Consider the following 25,740-nt stretch of genomic DNA (forward strand, 5'->3'; position numbering starts at 1 on the left):
GTGTTCCTATAATGTATCGTAAGCTCGTGTCCCGTAATTCGATAATTCTTTTTTGCTCACTACTATTGTCGTACTCTTATCTATTTATGATTTACCATATTAATTTATTGGACCACTAGTAAGTATCAATGTCGGTTCCTCGTCACTACTTCTCCGAGGTTAGACTAGATACTTACTGATATGCGTTGATTTACGTACTCATGCTGCACTTTTGCACTAAATGTGCGGGATCTGACAGATTCATTTGGTGATCATCTTAACGCGTAGGCGCAGCTGTTGATAAAACTTTATGCGAGCTGCATTTCAGGCTATGCATCGCAGTCCATAGAGTCCCAATCATACTATTTATTTTATCCTATCTCATTTACATTCTAGACAAATGTTGTATTATTATTGTACGCCTTAGTAAATGCTCATGCATCTGTGACACTAGGTTTTGAGGGTTCCAACTGGATGTTCATTATTGTAGATCACGTAATTATTGTTGTTTCACCTTTTAAATTTATATTTTTATGGAAATTGTTAAATAAAATCACGAGTTTTCTACAAGTACAAAATTTAAATCTATTTATCTAATGAGACTTATGATTTCAAAAATAATAAAATGAGTAGCTAAGTAAATTAATCACCATTGGCTTGCCTGACAGTGGCGTTAGGCGACATCACGACCTTTAGTGGATTTTGGGTTGTGATAGCTTGGTATCAGAGTGTTAGGTTCACTTAGGTTTCACGATTCATGAGCAAGTCTAGTAGAGTCTTGCAGATCGGTACAAAGACATTTGTACTTATTTTTGAGAGGCTACCGGGCTGTTAGGAGCACTTCTCTTCCTGATTCCTCTTTGTGCGATTTGTCCTTTGAAGCTTATGCCTTCATTTCCTTACTCAATCTTATGCGACGTGGAGTGCTTTCCTTTGTGATCCTCAAGGCATTGTGTTACTTTGCTTTCAATGAACTGCCTCCTATTATCGCATGTTATCTCGAAAGGAATCCCGAATCGGCACATAATGTAATCCCAGACGAAGTCAATGCCTTCTTTTCCTCTTATCTTCTCGAAGGCCTGCGCTTCCACCCATTTTGAGAAACAGTCAGTCATAAATAAAATGAATTTAGCTTTACCTGGCGCCGTTGGTGTCGCAATCCCTTTTTTTCCTCCACAGAGAGAAGTCTGGGTTTCGACATTCATAGGGGTAATAACTTATTCCCTTTTGGGATTTGAGTATTTTGAAGAGTCGTCACCTAACGGATTATGGTGCGTTAGGGCACCTAGAGCAATTAACTCTTAGACTAGTTTGCATTACCAGAGATTTAGGGTAAGGGCTCGAAATAACCTTGAGGGGAAGGTGTTAGGCACCCCTATCGGTCCACAATGGTGGGTCCCAGCTGAACTTATACTTATGTGAATTAGTCTTTTTAACGAATAAATAGTCTAAACACATACTTGCAAATAAAGGCATGTTTTGGCATTTTAAGCACATGTATGATTTAAGTAATGAAACAAAGGGAAAAGACTGAACAAGTGGCACATATATAAAGGAAAGTAAAATCTATTTAAACAACGGGTTGGGAAAGAGGGGCCCTAGGGTGGTTAGCCTATAGGATAATACCCACACAATGCCCGGTAAACACTCCTCAACGAGGGGCTACATGTGACATTAGCGTGTAGTCATCATATTCATTACTACCCAATTCCCTCCCTTGGTCATAGCCTAAAGCGTTCTAGCAACCTTGAATGATATCCTATGCGTGCACTACCCGTCCCTTCCTTGTGGCCCTGGAGGTATTTAGGACCTCTAATTTTAGGTAGTTCTAGACCATCCTAAAGTTTTAAAGGATAAAAGTCTAGGCATCAATCAAAAACAATTAGGACTGCACTTACAAGAAGAACAAATAAAGGCTCACAATTTACCTCCACAACCATAACAAACAAGTGCACGTCTCAAATAATAGTTTCAAGTATTTAAGAGAAAACCCTAAAACATGATATATAAGTGAGCAGAAAGTATACAACATTGAATTAGGACTGAAGTGTCAAAGACCTATTCAACTTGCCTACTGTTTTTAGACCTGTGAATGTGAGTAGTTTTAAAGAGCAGTTTTATAGTTATAGAGTTTTAATCGCCCTGCAGGCTTGCCTAAGCATAATATTGATGTCCTATGAGCATTATATCTATATTGATTAGGAATGCAGTAAAATAGTGATCAATTTTAAACGGAGAACTTGAGATCCTATAGATATGCTTTCTAACGGTATTAATTAAGACATCGTTGAAACTTATTAAGGAAGTGTACAGATTAGTTAATTAAACCAATTTAGAATAACACACATGAATTAAAAGAGTTTTCTGATAACCTGTACTGGTTTGAGTGGAAAACAATTTGAGAAAATATGAAGAACATGTTGGGATCAGAGAGCAAGTCACAGAACATACAGTTTCAGAACAGACTTCACACAAGGGAAAAGGGTAGGGGAACACCTAGAATGCACCTTAGTGATGGCAAACAAATACACATATTGCAGTTGCAAAATTAAGTTGAGAACACAGGTCTTAGACACAAATAGGATCTCATGGGTGAAGTAGAGCAAGTTAAACTTATATGTACAAACTAGATAAACACTTCATGAAACATTCAAGATTTTAAAAATACTAATCAAATACAAAACAAGCAGAATCTAGACATGCTGGGTGAAACAGTAAACATACAATGCACCTTAGCCATACTAGTGAACAAGTTATCTAAAGCAGTATTGGCATGCTAAACAATGTACTAGTTATAGCTTCTAACAGAACAGATTTAAACATGATATGTGATACAGTAATCTAGGCATGCTGACTGCATATTGAATAGAGTATCAACTAGAACTGGAATTTACAACTAATGAACTGCAGCAACCAAGAAACACATAGTTTTTAGAATGTGAATTGAATCAGGACATACCAGTTAAGGAGAGAATATAGAGTATAGTGCAAAGATGATGCAAGTAGGCAGCCTTGGCTTACAGCTGGCTGGATTAGTAAGAATTGCAAGTAACAGAAGAGAATAGGGAGCTTTTGAGAGTGTGAGAGTGTAGATGAACTATTATGTCCGTGTGTCGAAGTGAGGATTAAAGGAGAGCATATATAGCAGTTAAGAATAAAGAAAAATAAGGTAAAGGGAATCAACCCTTCTGCAATTAAGGAAGCCTCATAATCAATTATACATCGGTTAGTATAATTTTCCATTAATTAAGGGTAATCAACAAACAGAAAGGTAGCACACATTTAAGGAAAGAAAACCAAACGAGCAATTAGGGGTAAATAGATAGCATTTTAATTAAGGAAATGATTGGTAAAAAATAAATAAATCATGGTTAATCGAACAAGGTAAGAAAGATACTCATGATTGTAAATAAAGGAAATAGTAAGGAATAGGTCTTAACAAAGCAAGCGGATAAATCAAGAATCCAAATCAATTACTAATTTAAGGAGAAAAGTATAGGTTTACCATGAATAGGTAAAAAATGAACATAGACATACATAATCAGTAGACGAGTCGAACCAAGAATATCAGTAGAGGCACATTAGGATCAAAAGACATTGAATTAGGCTAAGAAGAATCACAGAAATCAAAGCATAGGACAAAATCAGTACCCAAGTAATCTAGAGAAACTCAAAATACAAACAATAATGTCGAAAAATAAGGGCTTATGGCATAAAAAAATTAGGGTCAAAGCAATCTTCATGAAATCGGTCAAATCACACAAGAAAAAAAAGATTAAACACTCAAAAATCATTAAACATTTTTGAGAAAGAAATTTCGGGAAACCCTAGTCGTAGAAGTCAAAAACATGAAGTATTATAGTGCTTAAAATCAGTCAGTATTAGAGGAATAAGAGAAACTTAAAGAAAAACCACAGGAACTCGAAAACATTTTCAAGTATGCAGAGATTCAAATAGTAGATAGAAAAGAAACCAAGATATCAATTGACAGTAAAGAAACAAGATATCTTTAAATCAAAGTCATGGAATAACTCAGAACCCTTCCAAATGTACAAAGATCAGATCGATTCATGTCCAAAGATTAGGGTTTTGAGGAGAAAATGGAGGGGTAAAGAAAACCTGGTTTGAACTCGCAAACCATGGACGAACCCTTGAAGAGCTTTGAACGCGATCTGGACTAGATCTCTTTGAATTCCTTCCAAAAACACATAATCAAACAACCAAGGGGATAAGAGACAAGTAGAGGCTTCGTACAACCATAAGATGCCATAGATCGGACAAGGATTAAAGGATTAGAGCTTGGTTTTGGGTGACGGCGATTGGAGATTAGGGTTAGGTTTCAGAGAGAACCAGAGATGATGGGATTCAAGGGCAGCCATATGTGAGAAATGACTTGGGTTTGGGGGTCATTTGGTTTAATTTTGGAAAGGGGGACCCTGGACCGTTGATCAAAATGATCAACGGCCAGGATTTGGCCGGGTATCAGGTTGGGGCAAGTGGGGTATCGGGCCTGGGCTGGTTTATAAGGAATTTGGGGCTAGTTAATATGATAGGTTTTAAAATTGGGCTGGGTATTAGGATCAGAATTGAATAAAAATAGGGCCAGATTTTAAATAGCCAATTTTAATAACTAAATAATTTATAAAAATAACAAAATGAGTACCAAAAATATCTTTGTACACTAAAATAATTTAAAAATAGTTATTTAACATTTTAAAAATATAAAAGACCATTTTATGCATAAATAATGTAATTATACGTTAACATGAGCTATTATTGCAAAGATGCGCAATTTAGCCAAAAAATGTAAATGCAATTATAAAAAATGCACCAAAATTATTTAAACAATTATGATGGATAAATAATGAATTTAAATGATTGAATCATCACAAAAGTAATTTGAAGGATAATTATTGGATATTTTATAAATAAAAAAGGAGAAATAAATTTATTTGGAGCTTTTAAAATTGTAGAAAAATTATAAAAATGCTTATTCATGCTTATAACTGCATAACTTCTATTTGAAAGTATAAATAGGTATTAAAAAATATATTAGGAAAAATTGGGTATGAACAGCTGCCCCTCTTTATCCAGGAAGGATGAAAGAGTTTTCGGGGAAAGAAATGATGGCCAATTTTGACTGGACGGAGTGTTTTGAAAGGCAGAGGCCGGACTCTAGTCTTGAGTTGCCTACATGTCCCTGGTCTTACAGGAATCAGGCCATGTGTAGTTCTGGATTCATTGGTGAAATATACTGATGAAGTCATTGCAAGAACGGACACGAGATGCAAGAGCGACTATAGGGAGGGGTTAAAGTTTGAGACAGTTGAAGGAACTGGAGCGAGGTCGCTCCTTCTAGGATAGCGGTTACTTGCTGGTCACCTGCAGATGAAAAGATGTTGCCAACATGTATTTGCATGAAAATTTAAACATGATGCAGATTCCCTTTGGACCATGAAGGTTGTCTTTGGACGATTAAAGATGACGTGCTTGGACCATGACGTCCTGGGCCATGAAGAGTATGATAAGGGATTCACGGACCATGAAATAATGTTCTCGGGCCATGAAGATGGTGCCTCCGAACCACGACGCCTTTGAATAATGATATTCAAATTTGAGGAATCCTCAGGCTATGTAATGGTGTCTTCTGGCTTTGAGGATGATGCCTTTTAGACTATGACACCTTTGTATAGGTTGGCGATATTTCAGCCCATGAGGTGCAACAATATGATTCTATCAAGAAAATGCTTAGTTTTGTGAAATAAAGGGCAAAGCTTAGCCCAATTAAAAAGCAAATAAATAGTACTAGAAATAGAGCAATATATATGCAAAGAGGGACAGTGCCTGGTCCCATGCGAATGTGGAGCAAGGATTAGCCTCATGCATATATGGAGGGAGGTATTAGCCTTATGCAAGTATGGAGGCAGGGATTAGCCTCATCCAGATATGGAGGCAAGGATTAGCCTCATGCAGATATGGAGACAGGGTTTAGCCTCATGCAGATATGGAGGCAGGGATTAGCCTCATGTAATTATGGAGGCAGGGATTAACCACATGCAGTTATGGAGGCAGGGATTTGTCTCATGCAAATATGGAGGCAAGGATTAGCCTCGTGCAATTATGGAGGCAGTGATTAGCCTCACGCAAGTATGGAGGTAGGGATTAGCCTCATACAATTATGGAGGCAGGGATTAGCCTCATGTAGGTATGAAGATAGGGATTAGCCTCATGAAATTATGGAGGCAGGGATTAGCCTCCTACAGGTATGGAGGTAGGGATTAGCCTCAATCAAACATGGAGGCAAGGATTATCCTCATGCAATTATGGAGGTAGGGATTAGCCTCATGCAGTTATGGAGGCAGGGATTAGCCTCATGCAATTATGGAGGCAGGGATTAGTCTCATGTATATCAGGGAGGCAGGGATTATCCTAATTTAATTATGGAGGCAAAGATTAGCCTCATGTAATTATGGAGGCAGGGATTAGCCTCATGCAGATAGGGGAGGCAGGGATTAGCCTCATAAAAATATGGAGGCAAGGATTAGCCTCATGCAAGTATGCGGGACAAGGCTTGGTCCCATGCAAAGAGCGAGTTGCAAATAAGAGCAGTGTATGTCTTAGCTGGAGATATATTCGGTGTCTGAAGGCCTGATTGATAGTGATCTTGTTACGTTTATATATTTGCGGACGCTATTGCTACATTAGATGTTCCTGCATTCAAAGAAAAATTGTAAGTTTTTTTGAGGGGAGGTTGGCTCGTGGTTCTGTCCGCTGGTCTTGCTTTACTCTGTTCCGGAGGCCTTTTCGAGTTTCCCCAGGTAACACCTGGCTGTTACAGAAATAAAGTTTTCGAAAATATACAATTATTGGTAAAAAATAGAGTCATTTTAGAAACACATTGATATATCAAGTGGTTCTTAGATGAACTGGTGATTGTAACACATTTCAAAGACATTGCAGCTCTCTTTTGTTAGAATTTTGAGGGTCCTCCTCAATATTCTGCCCCAGTTTGGTAGATGACTTGTCGACCGTTTGAGGGTAATGAGCCTTGTTGAACCTTTTCCAGAATTTTGAGAATTTTTCTCAAAATTCTGTCCCAGTTTCTTAATGATTTTTGATCGTTTGACATATGTTGGTGTTGGCTGGACTTGCTCCGGAATTTTTAGGGTCCTCCTCCAAATTTTGCCCCAGTTTCGAATCTTGGGGGGAAATGAAAATTTTATTATGATATGACCGAACCCATAAGGCTGCCTACTTATCCCCTCTTACACGGGAATCAGGTCAAGCGCAGTTTAATTACATCAGATAAGGAAATCTAAATAGTCTAAGCATAGTATCTTTTGATTGTGTCTGAGTTGAATGGTTTTGGCCAGATTTCTCCGTCCATCTCTGCAAGTATGAGTGCTCCTCCTGTTAGTACCCTATGAACCATGTACGGACATTGCCAGTTGGGAGAGAATTTCCCCTTGGCTTCATCTTGGTGTGGGGAGATCTTCTTTAATACCAACCATCCTGGTGCGAACCATCTTGGTTTGACCCTTTTGTTGAAAGCTTTGGACATTCTATTCTGATAAAGCTGACCATGACATACTGCGTTTATCCTTTTTCCATCTATGAGGGCTAATTGTTCATAACGGCTCCTTATCCATTCTGCATCGCTGAGTTCAGCTTCCTGTATGAATCTTAAAGAAGGAATCTCTACCTCGGCTGGAATGACAACCTCGGCACCATAAACCAACATGTAGGGAGTTGCCCCGATTGATGTGTGAACTGTAGTGCGGTATTCCAATAATGAAAAAGGCTGCTTCTCGTGCCACTGTTTGTGGTTTTCTACCATTTTCCTTAGTATCTTCTTGATGTTTTTGTTGGCGGCTTCTACGACTCCGTTCATCTAAGGTCTGTAGGCTATGGAATTTTTGTGCTTGATTTTGGAAGTTTCATACATGGCTTTCATCAGATCACTGTTGAGATTGGCGGCATTATCTGTAACAATGGACTCGGGAACTTCGAATCGGCAAACAATACGATCTTTGACAAAATCTACGACGACTTTCTTGGTTACAACTTTGTAAGATGCAGCCTCTACCCATTTTGTGAAGTAATCAATGGCCAGTATAATAAACGTGTGCCCATTTGAAGCAGTGGGCTTGATCGGACTGATGACATCCATTCCCAGGCAGGGAAAGGCCAAGGTGTTCTTTTTGCATTGAGCTCATTCGGCGACACTTTTATCATATCGGCGTGTACCTGGCATTGGAAGGATTTGAGGACATACTGGATGCAATTTGTCTCCATGGTCATCCAAAAGTAACCGGCCCTAAGTATCTTCTTAGCCAAGACAAAACCATTCATGTGCGGGCCAAGTCCCAGCATGTATATCCTCAAGCAGTTTAGAAGCTTCCTTTGCGTCGACACATCTAAGCAATCCCAAATTAGAAGTTCTTCTGTATAGATTTCTTCTGCTGTGGAAGAAGTGATTGGACAGTCTCCGGAGTGTGTATTTCTGAGTGTGAATTGCATGCTCCGGATATTCTCCCTTTGACAAATACTCCCTGATGTCATCGAACCAAGGTTTTCCATCTGTTTCTTCTTCTATATGAGCACAATATGCCGGCTAATTATGGATCCTCACCGGAATGGGCTCAATATAATTCTTATCTGGATGTTGTATCATAGATGACAAGGTGGCCAATGTATCAGCAAACTCATCCTAAATTCTGGGCACATATCGGAATTCTATCTTTGTGAACCTCTTTCTGAATTCCTGCACATGGTGCAGATATGGCAATATCTTGGAATTCTTAGTGTCCCACTCTCCTTATAACTGGTGCACAAGCAAATCTAAATCACCGATTACCAGAAACTCCTAAATGTTCATGTCGATTGCCGTGTTGAGCCCTAGTATGTAGGCTGCATACTCTACCATGTTGTTGGTGCAGGAAAATCTGAGTTTAGCTGATACCGAATAATGTTGACCCGTTTTTTGATACCAAAATTTCTCCAATGCCCCCTCCTTTGAAATTAGCGCCTCTGTCAAAGAACATCCTCCAACCATCGTATGCTTCGGTAATGTCTTCTCGTACGAATGACACTTCTTCATCAGGAAAATATATTTTCAAGGGTTTGTATTCTCCTCCCATCAGATTTTCAGTAAGATGGTCTGCCAATGCCTGTCCTTTGACCTCCTTTTGATTTACACAGATGATATCGAACTCACTCAATAGTATCTGCCACTTGGCTAACTTTCCAGTTGGCATGGGTTTCTGAAATATGTACCTCAAAGGATCCATCCTGGATATAAGGTATGTAGTGTTGGCACAAAAGTAATGCCTCAATTTCTGAGTTGTCCAGGTCAAAGCACAACAAGTGCATTCCAACAGAGAGTACCGTGCTTTGTAAGGTGTGAACTTCTTACTCAAGTAATATATGGCTTGCTCCTTTATTCCCGTCTCGTTATGTTGTCAAGAACACATCCGAAGGCCCCATCCAAAATAGATAGATAGAGTAACAAAGGTCGTCCTAGTTCCGGCGGGACCAGAAAAGGTGGTGTGGATAGGTACTCCTTGATCTTGTTAAAAGCTTTTTTGACAATCCTCGGTCAAACTTGTCTCAGTATCTTTTCTTAGCATCTTGAAGATAGGTTCACATATGACTGTGGACTGTGCTATGAAGCGACTGATATAATTGAGACGTCCTAGGAAGCTCATCACATCCTTTTTGCTCCTAGGTGGCGGTAACTTCTAAATAGCTTTGACTTTAGACGGATCCAGCTCAATCCCTCGATGACTAACAATGAATGCTAGTAACTTTCCTACGGGAACCCCAAGTGCACATTTTGCGGTGTTCAGCTTTAAGTTGTACCTCCTTATCCAGTCAAAGAACTTCCTCAAGTCCGCTATATGATCTGCGGCCCTCTTGGATTTGATAATGACGTCGTCTACACACACCTCTATCTCCTTGTGTATCATATCATGGAAGTGGTTGTCATGGCTCTCATGTAGGTAGCCCCAATATTCTTTAGAGTAAACGACATCATCTTGTAGCAGTATACCCCTTAAGGTATGATGAAAGTTATTTTCTCCACGTTTTCTTCATCCATCCAGATCTGGTGATAACCCGTGAAGCAATCTACAAAGGATTGGATTTCATGCTTAGTGCATTTGTCGATAAAAATGTGTATGTTTGGTAGTGGAAAGTCGTCCTTAGGACTTGCTCTGTTTAAATCTCGATAGTCAACGCATACTCTAACTTTTCCATCTTTCTTCAGTACTGGCACAATGTTAGCTAACCAGGTAGGATACTCAAAGACCCTGAGGACTTTGGCTTTGATTTGCTTGGTTACCTCCTCCTTGATTTTCAGGCTCATATCTGGCTTTAATTTTCTGAGTTTCTGCTTCACTGGTAGACCCATGAGATTAGTAGGCGGCTTGTGAGCCACTATGGATGTGCACAAACCGGTCATGTCATTATATGGCCATGCGAAGTTGTCCTCATACTCTTTTTGGAAATGTATGTACTCTCTCTTCTCTGTTGGTGACAAGTAAATGTTGATGCAAGTCTCCTTGACGGTCTCGGGGTCCCCCAAATTTACTGCTTTGGTTTCGTCCAGATTGGACTTGGGCTTATTCTCAAAGTTTTCAACTTCCCTAACAACTTCCTCGGGTATCTCATCTTCTTCATCTGATCACTTTTCTCACGTTGCGTTTTGTCATTACATGTCACAGTCATCGGTTCATCAGGAAAAGTAATAATAACGCTGTACAAAGAAAAATGTATAAAACAGTAATGATTAATAAATAGCAAATGCATTTGCTTAAAAATTAAACAACATCCAAACAAGTGCTGCTTGATGAATCGAGCATTTATTTTGAAACAAGTAATTCTTTAAATAAAAATTACTGAAAATCTTAAATGTCTAGAATGGATATAGAAATAAAATCGGCCAAGCTACCTAGGGACTCGTCGGGCCCGGGATGGTCTGACGGTCTAATTCCTAAGAACAGCTCCCTTCTTCACAATTTGAATAGTGAGGCCTTCTTCCTCCTCCTCCTCCTCCTCAATTATGGCACTGCAGTTCATGTCTTCATCCTCCAAGAATAGATTCTTTAACCCAGCTAATGCTTCCTCTTCTATAGTTCCCCATATTGTATCAACTTGGTGAAAAACTTGATCTAGATGTGGCACTGGTTGCTCGAGAGGGTAATACGGTCCGCATTATGGAGGCGAACAATCATTGTATTCTTGCCATGTGTACTGATATCCGATCCCAAAGGTAGTACATTGACCCTTCAGTTGTATTGGTTTAGTGATACACTGGAGATTCTTTCCTAGCCCTTTGCTGGGCTCATACCCAGACCATGCCAATTTGCTTTCTATTTTATTGCGCCACCATTTGTCCTTCTTAACGGCATTGACACGCTCAATATGATGATAGGTTTCCCCTCTTACCTTTCTTCTATGTCCAATAGCCGGATGATTTGACTAGTGTAAATGGGGTTATTCCCATCTCCGTGAATGATCACCTCCTGACGATTACTTTCACACTTCACGGGTTGATATAGTGTTGAAGGCACGGCCCTAGCGGCATGTATCCATGGTCGGCCTAATAGAAGATTATATGAGGTTGGTATGTCGAGCACCTAAAACTCGACGTCAAACCAAGTTGGCCCCATCTGCAAGCAAAGGTTAATTTCCCAGATCGTGGCCCTTTGAGACCCATCGAAAGCTTTCACGTTCATGCTTCTTACCTGTATTTCATGAAAACCTTTGTCCAACCTTTTCACTGTATTTCATGAAAACCTTTGTCCAACCTTTTCAGAGTGTCCAACGGACAAATATTGAGGCTCAAACCTCCGTCAACCAGGACCCTGGCAATGAATTTGTCTTCAAATTGCATTGTGATATGCAATGCTCAATTGTGATTCAACCCCTCAAGCGGTAGCTCATCTTCATGCAAGATGATCTTATGACTTTCCAGTACCTGCCCTACAAGATTGGCCATTTCTCCGCCAGTGATGTTATTGGGTACATAAGCCTCGCTCAACACTTTTATTAAAGTGTTCTTGTGCGCCTTTGAATTTTGCAACAGTGACAAGATGGATATCTGAGCTGGGGGGGTGTTCAAATGGTCAATGATGGAATACTCCTTTGCTTGTACTTTTCTCCATAGGTCATCTGGCCCTATTTCAATTACAGGCTTCCTGGTAGTGGCATCCTTACTTGGTCCTCCCAAGTGTTCAGGTGTATAGACTCTACTAGTCCTAGTCATTCCTTTGGCAGCATCAGATTCCTCTATCTTTGCCTTTCCCTTTCGCCTAGCCTCGGCAACATAATCGCAGGGCATTGCTTTTGAGTCGAAAGGAGGTGCGGTTGATACTATCACTGTGAAAGGTGTGACCACTTCTACTTCAAATGGAGCGGGGGTAGCCGCAGGTGGAGCTACCTCAACCTCAAATGGAACCAGTGCAGCTACCTTAACCTCGATTAGTGACTGAGTTTGTACCACAATAGGAGTAAGTGTGACGGCAACCTTAAGGTCATCACCTTCTCGAATAAGCCCAATCGACCGCTCAGGGTCCCACTCTTCGTTCGTCTCTATCATATGTACCCAACCACCTGTATGATCATGGAGGGGTTTTTTGCGGATATTAGGTGTGGTTTCCTTCGCCTGTATGACCTTGTTGTCAATTAGCGTCTCGATCTTATCCTTCAATGTTTGACACTCATCAGTGGTGTGCCCCTTCATATCAGAATGACATGCACAAGTTTCGATTGGATTGACCCATTGCGATGAATTCTCTAATGCCATAGCAGGAATGGGGTGACATAACTAGCAGCTTTCAACCTTTCATATAGTTGGTCGATTGGTTCAGCAATGGTGGTGTATTGTCTGGGTGGCTGCAGTTGAAATTGGGTCTTGGTCTTGGAAAGTTTTGGCGAGTTGGAGGTGATTATAAATGGGATGGTTGGGAGTTATAGGTGTGATGGACAGTGGCTGGTTGGGAATATCTGGGAGATGAGGGTTGATATGTGGGCGGTGGTGCTTGGTATGCGAGCAAAGCTATTTGATAAATGGGTGGAGGTGTTTGATATGCGAGTGGAGGTGTTTGATAGGTAAGTGGATATTTCGGGCCCTAAGCCACCATCACTGCTTCAACATCTCTCTTCTTCGATATGCCATCTGATTGTAATGCCTTATTTGTGGCATGTAATGCCTCAAAATTAGTTACCATTCTGCTTTTGATGCCCTTCTCAATTCTTTCTTCGAGTTTGATAATATAAAAGAATTTATTATTTTCAATAACCATCAACCTTTCATAATATTGCGGATCCTGTGCTCTGATGAAGAACTTGTTCATTTGTTCCTCGTCCAAAGATGGCCTGACCTTGGCCGCTTCCAACCTCCAACGAGTTGCATACTCACGGAAAGTCTCGGTAGGCTTCTTCTTAAGATTCTGGATGTAGAAAATATCTGGTGCATTTTCTGTGTTGAACCTTAACCGGTCCATGAAATCGGACGTCATACTCACGTAATTGGACCATTTTTTAGGATCGTGGCTGATGTACCAGGACAAGGCATCTCCAGTAAGACTCCTCATAAAGAGTTTCATCTGGATTTTTTCATCCTTTCCGATCCCGACAAGCTTGTCACAATAGGTCCTTAAATGAACCTTGGGATCACTTGTACAATCAAACATCTCGAACTTGGGAGGTTTATACCCTTCTGGCAGCTCCACTTCTGGCTGTATGCATAGGTCTTCATAGTTAAACCCTTCTATTCCTTTGTCGCCTTCGAAACACTGAACTTGAATCGTCAATTTCTTGAGTTCTTCAGCCATGTTTTTAATGAACAGGTACTTCTAGGTAGATTTCACTGTATAGGAGATTGGTTGGATAGAGTGAGGTACAATTTCCACATATATATGGTTGCTTTGATGGGTGCCAAGGACTTGGGTGTAATGATGGTCATTGGTTGAGTTTTGAGGATCGGGAATAAGTTATGGTGTATTTTGGGGAGTGTGGTAAGTGGTGGTATGTGGGTACTGAATCGGTTGATGGTGATGTTGTGGCGGAGTTGGTACTGGTAAGGGATTGAGATTTTGGGGTGGGGTTGCGTATTGATCCGGTGAAAGAGGATTTTGTGTGTTTTGGGGAGGTGTTGGGTTCTTTGTGTTTTGTTGGTCGGGGACATTCTGGGTGAGTGACAAGTTTACCAAGTTGCGAGCCTGCTCAAGTTCTCCTTGTAATTCCGATATCTTCTGTTCCAGTCTCAAGACTAGATCATTTGGTGCCGGAGTACTCCATCCATCTAAAGTTTCTACGTTCTCAACATTCTCATTTCGAATACCACTTATGTCGTCCATTTTTTGCTTTTCCTCTGCCTTTTGTATTGCTTGGAGGAGGAGGAGGCGGAGGGCCTCTAGATCTGGTATGATACGCTGATGAGGCCAGTATGAGCGAACCAACCTTATGGGATGGAACTAAATAATAAAGAAAAAATAAAAAGGTAGACAAGTTAGTGAGGATTCTAAAATACTTGCAGTATTTAAACACATATTGCGGGAATGTAAATTCATGTCCTAATTTGGGAGCCTCGTTGTGCCCGAGGTAGGCCTAGCAACAAGTAAATTTGATGAACTTTTTAGATGCTAGTAAATGCTTTATTTCATAATGTGAAAATAGACGAATCCCAAAACGACACTAAGACAATAGAAAATCAAGTCACTATTGGAACTTGGCCTTATTACATTTAGGAAAGCAAATAAATCTAGCCTACTTGGTCCCAGAAGGACCTTCCTCATATTCGATCTTCTTGACTCCATAGTACAGGTTCCCCAGCTCGCGCGGACCCAGAGCAGGTAGGCTCTGGCCAGATGTCCTCCTTCACTTCCTTCAGCATTCTGGCAATCCTTAATCCTCTTTATGACTTTACCCTCCAACTCCACTAATCCTTGCTCCAGGTATTCCAACTTTCTATTGGAAGTGATAGACATCTTTTTCCACTCTCCAATTAATCTCATGTATTTCTCAATGCTCATTATCAGAGTCATGGACCCTCTTGTGCAGCATGTTGCATTTGACTTGAGCCTCAACTTCTTCATCTATGATCCTATTCCCTTGATCAGCCCCTGGCATCACCATTCCCTTCAGATTGTCTTCTAACCATGCCGGGTAGAGAGGTTCACACCCTATATAATACCTATCTGGCTCGATGGTGTTCTTTTCCACGATGATGTTGTAGTGCCACATGTGATGAGCTTGGCATTTGTAAGGAACATCGTCATTCTAAAAGTCAGCTCTAAAATGGCTCATCTTGGCAATCCTGGGTACAACCTGTTTCCTGCCTGCCTGCCTCACAACTCGGATAGGGACATAAGGGTATATCCCTCTCAAGCTGAACAACACCAAGTGTGGAGCGTCCCTGGATCTGATGATGAATTCGTCTGTTGGGAACCGTTCAAACATTAATTGTACCTGTTCCTCAGTCAGATTGTCGAAGAACTCCACCCACTCTTTGGCACTTTCCGGCTGAAGAAACCTGTTCGGAATGTAAGTCATCCGCTTGGGGTAGTTGATGGCAATATGTTCATTCCAAGCCCTTCACGGAAATTCTTGGTGATAATGACCCTTCTGAAGATGCTTTAATAACCACAACTGCAGCAGCAAATTACAACACTCGTAATGTTTGATCCCCCTTTGACAATGTTCCAGATCCCTATAGATGTCGGCTATGATCATGGGGACTATAGTGTATGTTTGTCCGTTGATCCCTTCCATCAGAGTTTTGGCGACCATGGCCAACCTAGTGTGGATTCTTTCCTTTTTCATTGGGAACACTATCAAGCCCAAGAAGCATACGATGAACACGAACACTTTGCAGTGGGTGTGTCCTAGAGAAGTGATAGAGAGCTCGTCGAGGAAGGTATGGTAGGACTTGCTATGGCCATATCTCTCATATAAGTATTCGAAGGGTATATAGGACTTCTCCAGGCATCCCAAGTCAGCATTTTTCATCAACCCCATCATTTTAGGAACCACTTACCAGTACAGTTCTCCAGTTCCAACAGCCCAGGGCTATCCCAAGTCAATCCCACAAGTCGCCCAGTTTCCTCTAGTAGTGGAGTCATATCTATTTCACCGAAACGGAACACAGACCTTTCATAGTCCAAAAACAAAGTGGCAGTCTTGATCAACTTGTTGTTTGGCTGAATGTCTAGCAGGGAAGGCAAGTTACCCAGGTACTTTCTTACATGTTTCTTGTCACTTGAGGAAAGGTCCTCCCACCAATCTAGCAGCAATGGTTGAATGTTGCTAACCATACCGAATTTGGGGACCTTGTACCTCATTTTATGTAAAACAAAAAGGTTAGGCCCTTCTCCCCTACCAGACTCGACTATTTATTCATTCATGATTAACATATTGACATTTAGTTCTCCAAATTAATGCACAGAATGTGGTTGTATCCGTTGGGATTATGGAAACCCCGGTGGACTTTTGGATAAGGCTCGTCTTAAAGGATTATTATGTGGATAACATGTTAATCCCACTAGGTTTGACCATGATGCATGCATAATTTCAATCAGAGTAAAATTACTATAGGGGTCTAGACTGGTACCCTCAAGTGGACAACTTGAAGGGGAAAGACACGGAACTGTCGAACGCACCGCTGATCGACTAGTTTTACCACAAATATGCCTTTTCGAATTTAAAGGATGATATATGGGAAGAGCGTAGACACTCATCAAGTGCCTCTATGTTGATATTTAGCACAAGTGGAACATGAGTTGAAAACATGCTTATGCAAAAGTGATAACATATGGTCAAGTAATATACATGGTGAAAGCTTATAAAGGCAGTATTAAATAATGCGATGAAATAAACAAAAGAGAAAGGGAAGAAAAAAAAATACAAAGGAAATAGGTTAACATAGTTCGCAAATTTTTTAAACATAATTAAATGAAGCGAATAAAGGAGATAGGGAAAGAAGGTTCATGATATAGAAATTTTGATAAAATAAAGGAACGGGAAAGGGAGGTACATGAAAGAAGTCGAACAAGAAATCCAATAATCCACACAAGCAAATTTCGTTATGGTAAGAGCCTAAGTATATCACCAGCGGAGTCGCCATGCTATCGTGCCCCCTTTTTTCCCTCCGCGGAGAGAAGTTTGAAATTTATTTAAAAAACAAGAATCGGGAAAGAGGGGTCCTAGGTTGGTTAGCATACATGATCATACCCACACAATTCCCGGTAAACACTCCTCAACGAGGGGCTACACGTGACATTAGCGCGTAGAACTTTGTGTCGCGGCTGCTCCACTCTGCTGTCATCATATTCCTTACTACCCAATTCACTCCCTTGGACATAGCCTAAAGCGTTCTAGAAATCTTGAAAGATATCCTATGCGTGCACTACCCGTCCCTTCCTCGTGTCCTTGGAGGTATTTAGGACCTCTAATTTTAGGTAGTTCTAGACCATCCTAAAGTTTTAAAGGATAAAAGTCTAGGCGTAAATCAAAAACAATATGGACTGCACTTACAGGAGGAAAAAATAAAGGCTCATATTTTACCTCCACAATCATAACAAACAAGTGCACATCTCAAACAACAGTTTCAAGTATTTAAGAGAAAACCCTAAAACATGATATCTAAGTGAGCAGAAAGTATACAACATTGAATTAGGATTGAAGTGTCAAAGACCTATTCAGCTTGCCTACTGATTTTAGACATGTGAATTAAAGAAATTTTAAAGCGCAATTTTATAGTTACAGAGTTTTAATCGCCCTACAGGCTTGCCTAGGTGTAATAGTGATGTCCTATGAGCATGATATCTATATTGATTAGGAATGCAGTAAAATAGTGATCAATTTTAAAAGGACAACTTGAGATCTTATAGACATGCTTTCTAACAGTATTAATTAAGACAGCATTGAAACTTATTAAGGAAGTGTACATATTAGTTAATTAAACCAATTCAGAATAACACACATGAATTAAACTTGTTTTAAGTCCTACATGTATGATTTCTAATTGGGCATTGGGTGAAACAAACAACATTCATTTGATCAAAATGAAACTCCTATAAGCATGATTTCTATTAAAGCTGATTTTAACGACTATAGGCATGGTATCTAATTATTAAAAGCTGATTTATATACTATAGGCATGATCTCTATTATTAAAGCCATTTAGATCCTATAGACATGGTTTCTAATTGTGTGAAAGTAAAACATGCAGAATTTATTTTAAACCAAAGTAGATCCTATAGGCTTGTTATTTAACAGATCATATTTTGAATCAAAATAGGCCCTATAGGCATATTATCTACCCAATTTACCCATCATATACAACTACCCACCCTTTTTCACTAATCACCCAAATGTTTGTTTCCAATAATTATTACAGACCATGAAATGAATATGAATTACATAAATAAATAGAAGCTAAGCTATAGGGAGCCTGAAGGAGGCCCAAAACAGTCATGGTGTATCAAGCCTTCACTGATCTCAAATACCCAAAGTTCCATAGCCCAATTTATGTCTAGGTGAGAGGTCCCTATGGATCTCAAGGATCCTGGGCAGTGCTCACACCTAGACTTTTCTAAAACAAAGATTGATTATATGCTGTGTGGAAGGGCTAGCCCTGATATGCCAGAGTTCAGATCTCAAGGGTCTCAAGGCAGTACACATATCAGAGGGGCAGAACTTAGCAATCTAAGAGTAAGGTGAGAGTGCATAATGATTTGAAAGAGTTAGGTAAATGGTATAAAGAAGGACTTAGGAAAAGAGTTTTCGGAAAACCTGTACTGGTTTGAGTGGAAAACTATTTGAGAAAATATGAAGAACATGTTGGGATCAGAGAACAAGTCACAGAACATACAGTTTCAGAACAGACTTCACACAAGGGAAAAGGGTAGGGGGAACACCTAGAATGCACCTTAGTGATGGAAAACAAATATACATATTGTAGTTGCAAAGTTAAGTTGAGAACACATAGGTCTTAGACACAAACATGATCTCATGGGTGAAGTAGAGCAAGTTAAACTTAGATGTACAAAGTAGATAAACACTTCATGAAACATTCAAGGTTTTAAAAATATTAATCATATATAATACAAGCAGAATCTAGACATGCTGGGTGAGTTAGTAAACACACCATGCAGCTTAGCCATACTAGTGAACAAGTTATCTAAAACAGTATTGGCATGCTAAACAATGTACTAGTTATAGCTTCTAACAGAATAGATTTAAACATGATGGGTGATACAGTAATCTAGACATGCTGACTGCATATTGATAGAGTAGCAACTAGAACTGGAATTTACAACTAATGAACTGCAGCAACCAAGAAACACATATTTTTTGGAATGTGAATTGAATCAGGACATATCAGTTAAGGAGAGAATACAGAGTATAGGGTAGAGATGGTGCAAGTAGCCAGAATCAGTAGAAGAGTCAAACCAAGAACATCAGTAGAGGCACATTAGGATCAAAAAACATCGAATTAGGCTAAGAAGAATCACAGAAATCAAAGCATAGGACAAAATCAGTACCCAAGTAATCTAGACAAACTCAAAATCCAAACAATAATGTCAAAAAATTAGGGCTTTTAGCATAAACAAATTAGGGTTAAAGAAATCTTCATGAAATTGATCAAAACACACAAGAAACAGAAGATTAAACACTCAAAATCATTAAACATTTTTGAGAAAGAAAATTTCGGGAAACCCTAGTCATAGAAGTAAAAAACATGAAGTATTATAGTACTTAAAATCGGTCAGTAATAGAGGAATAAGAGAAAACTAAAGAAAAACCACAGGAACTCGAAAACATTTTCAAGTATGCAGAGATTCAAAGATTAGATAGCAAAGAAACCAAGATATAGTGTTAAAATCGATTGACAGTAAAGTAACAAGACATCTTTAAATCAAAGTCATGGACAAACTTAGAACCCTTCCAAATCTACAAAGATCGGACGGATTCATGTCCAAAGATTAGGGTTTTGAGGAGAAAAGGGAGGGGTAAAGAAAACCTAGTTTGAACTAGAGATTTGAACCATGGGATTTTAGTAGATATCACTCGCAAACCATGGACGAACCCTTAAAGAGCTTTTAATGAGATCTGGATCAGATCTCTTTGAGTTCCTTCCACAAAATAACATAATCAAACAACCAAGGGATAGGAGATAAGTAGAGGCTTCGTACAGCCATAGGATGCCAAAGATCGGACATGGATTAAATGATTAGTGCTTGGTTTTGGGTGACGGCGATTGGAGATTAGGGTTAGGTTTCAGAGAGAACCAGAGAAGCAGGGATTCTAGTGTGGCCGTATGTGAGAAATGACTAGGGTTTGGGGGTCGTTTGGTTTAATTTTGGAAAGGGGGACCCTGGACCATCGATCAAAATGATCAACGGCCAGGATTTGGCCGGGTATCGGGTTGCGGCAGGTGGGGTATTTGGCCTAGGCTAGTTTATAATGAATTTAGGCCTAGTTAATAGGCTAGGTTTTAAAATTAGGCTAGGTATTAGGATCAGAATTGAATAAAATTAGGGCCAGATTTTAAATAGCCAATTTTAATAACAAAATAATTTATAAAAATTATAAATGAGTGCCAAAAAAATTTTTGTACACTAAAGTGATTTAAAAATATTATTTAACATTTTAAAAATATAAAAGACCATTTTATGCATAAATAATGTAATTATACATTAACATGGGCTATTATTGCAAAGATGTGCAATTTAGCCTAAAAAAGTAAATGCAATTATAAAAAATACACCAAAAATATTTAAACAGTTATGATGGCATACATAATGAAATTTAAATGATTGAATCATCACAAAAGTAATTTGAAGGAGAATTATTGGATATTTTATAAATAAAAGAGGAGAAATAAATTGATTTGGAGCTTTAAAATTATAGAAAAATTATAAAAATGCTTATGCATGCTTATAACTGCGTAAGTGCTATTTGAAAGTGTACATATGTGTTAAGAAAATATATGAGGGAAAATTGGGTATCAACAGTTGGTAGGGGTTCGACAATGTCCATTCCCCATTTCATTAATGGCCATGGCTATAAGAACGCATGTAGCTATTCGTCGGGTTGGTGAATAATAAGGGAAAATCTCTGGCACTTGTCACACTTTCGAACGAATTCCTTAGTGTCCTTTTCCATGTTGTACCAGTAGTAGCCTACCTTGATCACCTTTCCGACCAAGGAATCGGCGCCGAAGTGATTTCCACAAGTACCCTCATGGATCTCTCGAAGTACATAGTCTGTGTCCCCCGACCCCAAACATACTGCTAGGGTGCCATCGAAGGTTCTTCTTTATAAAGTCCCGCTTTCATCGAGTGAGAACCAGGCTGCTTTGGTTCATAGGGCCCTTGATTCTTTTTGGTCCACAGGTAATTTTTCGTCTTTCAGATAATCAATGTATTTATTTCTCTAATCCCACGTTAGGCTAGTAGAATTAATCTCGGCATGACCTTCCTCGACCACTGATTTGGAGAGCTGAATAATAGCCCCGAGGAGTAGATCATCTTCTTCAACAAATGATCCCAGATTTGCGAGGGCATTGGCCTCGCTGTTCTGCTCACGAGGTATGTGGACCAGGGTCCATTCTTTGAAACGGCATAATGTGATTTGGATTTTGTCCAAATACCTTTGCATGCTATCTTTTTGAACTTTTCAACTCCCATTTACCTAGTTTACTACTAGGAGTGAATCGCATTTTGCTTCGACGGACTCAGCGCCCAGGATTTTGGCCAATTCCAGACTTGCAATCATAGCCTCATACTCGGGTTCAGTATTAGTCAATCTTGCAATTTTTATAGATTGCCTGATTATGCCACCCGTGGGCGACTTTAACACTATACCGAGCCCGAATCCTCTTACGTTTGTGGTGCCGTCGGTGAACAGGGTCCATACCCCGGAAGATGCGCCTGATTTTAGCAAGAGTTCTTTTTCTACCTAGGGCACAAGGGAGTGTGAGAAGTCGGCCATGAAGTCTGCTAGAATCTGGGACTTGATAGCCATTCAGGGTTGATACACCCACGAGTTTGATGGCCCATTTGGCTAGTTGGCCCGATAGTTCAGGCTTATGCAATACGCTTCGGAGAGGGTACGTTGTTAAAATGCATATACGGTGGCATTGAAAATAGGGTTTCAGCTTTCGCGATGCGCTTATCAATGCAAGAGCTAATTTTTCTAGGTGCGGATACCTAGTTTCGGCATCCCCTAGGGTTCGACTTACATAATAAATAGGAAATTGCGTACCTTGATCTTCTCGAACCAGCACACCACTTACCGCTATTTCGGATACGGCTAGGTATAGATACAACTTTTCATCCTCTTTTGGCATGTGGAGCAAATGCGGACTAGTCAGATACCTCTTCAGTTCCTCTAAGGTGTGTTGGCATTTTGGAGTCCACTCGAAGTTGTTTTTCTTTTTGAGTTTTAGATAAAAAAAAATGGTGATTCCTGTCCGACGACCTTGATATGAATCTTCCTAGAGTCGTTATTCGCCCCGTCAGCCGTTGCACAACTTTTACATTATTTACCATCGTGATTTCTTTGATGGCCTTGATTTTGTTGGGTTTGATCTTGATCCCCCTGTTTGATACCAAGAAGCCTAAGAATTTTCCCCAACCCACTCCGAAGGCACATTTCTCGGGGTTAAGCTTCATGTTGTAACTTCTGAGGATGTCGAATATTTCCTGCAAATGAGTCAAATGGTTTTCTGTGCGCAGGGATTTAACTAGCATGTCATCAGTATAAACTTCCATGGATTTTCCTATTTGATGCTCGAACATTTTATTAACTAGACGTTGGTATGTGTCTCCTGCGTTTTTCAGCCCGAAGGGCATTACATTGTAACGGTAGGTACCATACTTTGTGATGAACAAAGTCTTATCTCTATCCTTGGGGTTCATCTGGATTTGGTTATACCCCGAGTAGGCATCGAGAAAGGTGAGGGTCTCATGGCCGGTCGTAGCATCGATCAGACGGTCGATGTTACGCAATGGGAAAGAATCCTTGGGGCATGCCTTATTTATATCTTTATAATCTATGCACATTCATAACTTATTTCCCTTTTTGGGCACTACCACTACGTTGGCCAGCCATTCGGGATACTTTACCTCTCTGATAGAACCTATTTTAAGGAGTTTTGATACCTCGTCTTTGATGAATGCATGTTTTACCTCGGACTGGGGTCTTCTTTTTTACTTCACCGGTTTAAACCTGGGTTTGACACTCAATCGATGGGTGGTTATTTCCGGCGGGATTCCTGTCATATATTACGATCCAGGAGATGCTCAATCAAAATAGCTTGCTCCAGTTCTTCAATTGTCAATTTTGTTGCATCGGACTCTTCGAGGGCGACGAAAGTTTGAGGGGCAAGGAAATCTTCTTCACCGTCCGCGGGGGTCTGCATGCTCCTACATACATCCGATGCGGAGTGTATGGGGTTTGGTTCCTCCTGGTAAACTGCGAACATTTCTTTTGCCGCATGCTGTTCACCATATAGGGTTGTTATGCCATCTTTCGTTGGAAATTTTATCATCTGGTGCAGAGTTGACGGCACCGCCCTGATGCTGTGTATCCACGACCTGCCAAGCAATGCGTTGTATCTCATGTCACCAATAATGACGTGGAACTTGGTATTCTGAACTGTACCGGACACATCAACAAGGAGGACGATCTTTCCCTTCGTTATTTCGGTGGCCATGTTGAAGCTGTGTACGACCCGAGAGGCGGGTACGACTTGGTTGAGACACCTGAGCTGTTCCACTACCTTTGACCTGATTACATTAGCCAAGCTACATGGATCCACGAGTACACATTTAATTTGAACGTTGCTTAAAAGGAATGAAATTACCACTGCGTCATTGTGTGGTTCTACCAAGGTCTCGAGGTCCTCCTTGTTGAACGTGAGGGTGTTTTCAGTCATTGGGTTTCAGATCGGCCCCTCGATTGCAGCAGACATTTTTGTCCATTTGCTCACGGGTCTTTGGGGAATGTCAGAGCCCCCAATAATCATATGAACGACATGCCAAGGAATCTCTCTTTTTGCCTAGGTTGGGTGTTTCCGAGTTTCCCATTGAGTTTCTCGGTGCACTCCCTAGTTACTGTGAGGATTGGCGTTAACGCCTCGAGCGTCGCATGAGGTCGTATACTTGGGAATCAGCTCCGGTGTGTTCTCAAGGTTTTGTGGTGGCACACCCGCACCTGGAACATCTACACCCTTTTCTCTGTGGTTCTCAAGATTCTTGTTTACTGAGTCGGACATTTTGACCTGAAATCAAAAAGCCTCCGCCAAGAAAAAGTGTGAAAGATAACTTGTGTTATGTAGTTAAACCAGCAAGAAAATAATCACTATTATTTTTAGCCCCACGATGGGCGCCAAACTGTTTCCCGTGAAAATGGTAATAACAATTAAATTTGATTTAGTGGTTCTAAAAATACGTGATCTATTTTTATGCTAGTTGTTAGGTAGTTGATGCTATGTGAAAGACTTAGAAATGAAATAAGAGCTTAAGAACGAGGTGTTAATCAAACCAAATTGCTGTCAATTGGGGCCTCGAGCTTGCCTATTTGAGGGCCTCAGGGTCGAGTCTGAACCTCGGCTGGGAACTATCGAAGGCGGTTGATGATGAATAATAGTTGTAAATAGATCAAAGGCGGTTCTTTATGACCAATAATAAGCAATAAATGATGAACAATAGAACACAATAAATATGGGAAATAAATAAGATAGCGAAACCAAGAGGATGTGTTGGAGAGCAGAGAGAATGTTCTTATATATTTATTATGGAGAAACATATCCCTCCAAAATAACAAGCCATCACAATAACGGAAAATTGGACCCTCCGATTTTACCGTATACAGGTATGTTGTTTGGATCGAGTTTCATGCCACGACGGTATCATGTATGGATCGGTTTGCACAATGCAATAGTGAGATGTTTAGTATAGTTATGATCGCGCCCCCTTTTTTCCTCCGCAGAGAAAGTACAGGTTTCGACATTCATGGGGGTAATAACTCATTTCCTTTTGGGAATTGGGTATTTGAAGAGTTGCCACCTAACGCGTTATGGTGCATTCGGGCACCTAGAGCGATTAACTCTTGGATTGGTTTCCATTACCAGAGATTAGGGTAAGGGCTCGAAATGACCTCGGGAGAAAGGTATTAGGCACCCCTCTCGGTCCACAACTGTGGGTCCCGGCCGAACATATACTTACGAAATAGTCCATTAACAAATAAATAGTTGAATCAAATATTTTGCAATTAAAGCACATTGGACGTTGTATAACTCAAATAACAAGGCAAAGATTTTGAACAAGTTGTATACATATAAAACAAAGTTTAAACAAAAGGAATTTTGGAAAAAGGGGGAGTCCTAGGTTGGTTAGCCTATAGTGGTCGAGTGTTGGTCTGCAATCTCTATTGTGTGCTGGTACCCATCCCTTCTTAAGGGTCTTAGAGGAAATTTTGGACCTTTACCTATAGGTAGTTCTAGACAAACCCCTAAGGTTTAAATGAGAAAATACTAAGGCGACAGGCAAGAAAAAATAGGACCTTAGCACATAAGACAGGAAAGGAGCAATTAGAGGCTCAAGTTTACCTCCACAACAATGCACCTAACCAGCACGACTCAAACACAAATAAAGGCCTTTTTTTAAACAGTATCCGAAGGCATGATGTTTAAATGAATATCAACACACAAAAGACATGCAGTTTATTTATTTTATAAACTCAGAA

This window comes from Nicotiana tabacum, chromosome 8 (assembly GCF_000715075.1).
Source record: "Nicotiana tabacum cultivar K326 chromosome 8, ASM71507v2, whole genome shotgun sequence".
NCBI lineage: Eukaryota > Viridiplantae > Streptophyta > Magnoliopsida > Solanales > Solanaceae > Nicotiana > Nicotiana tabacum.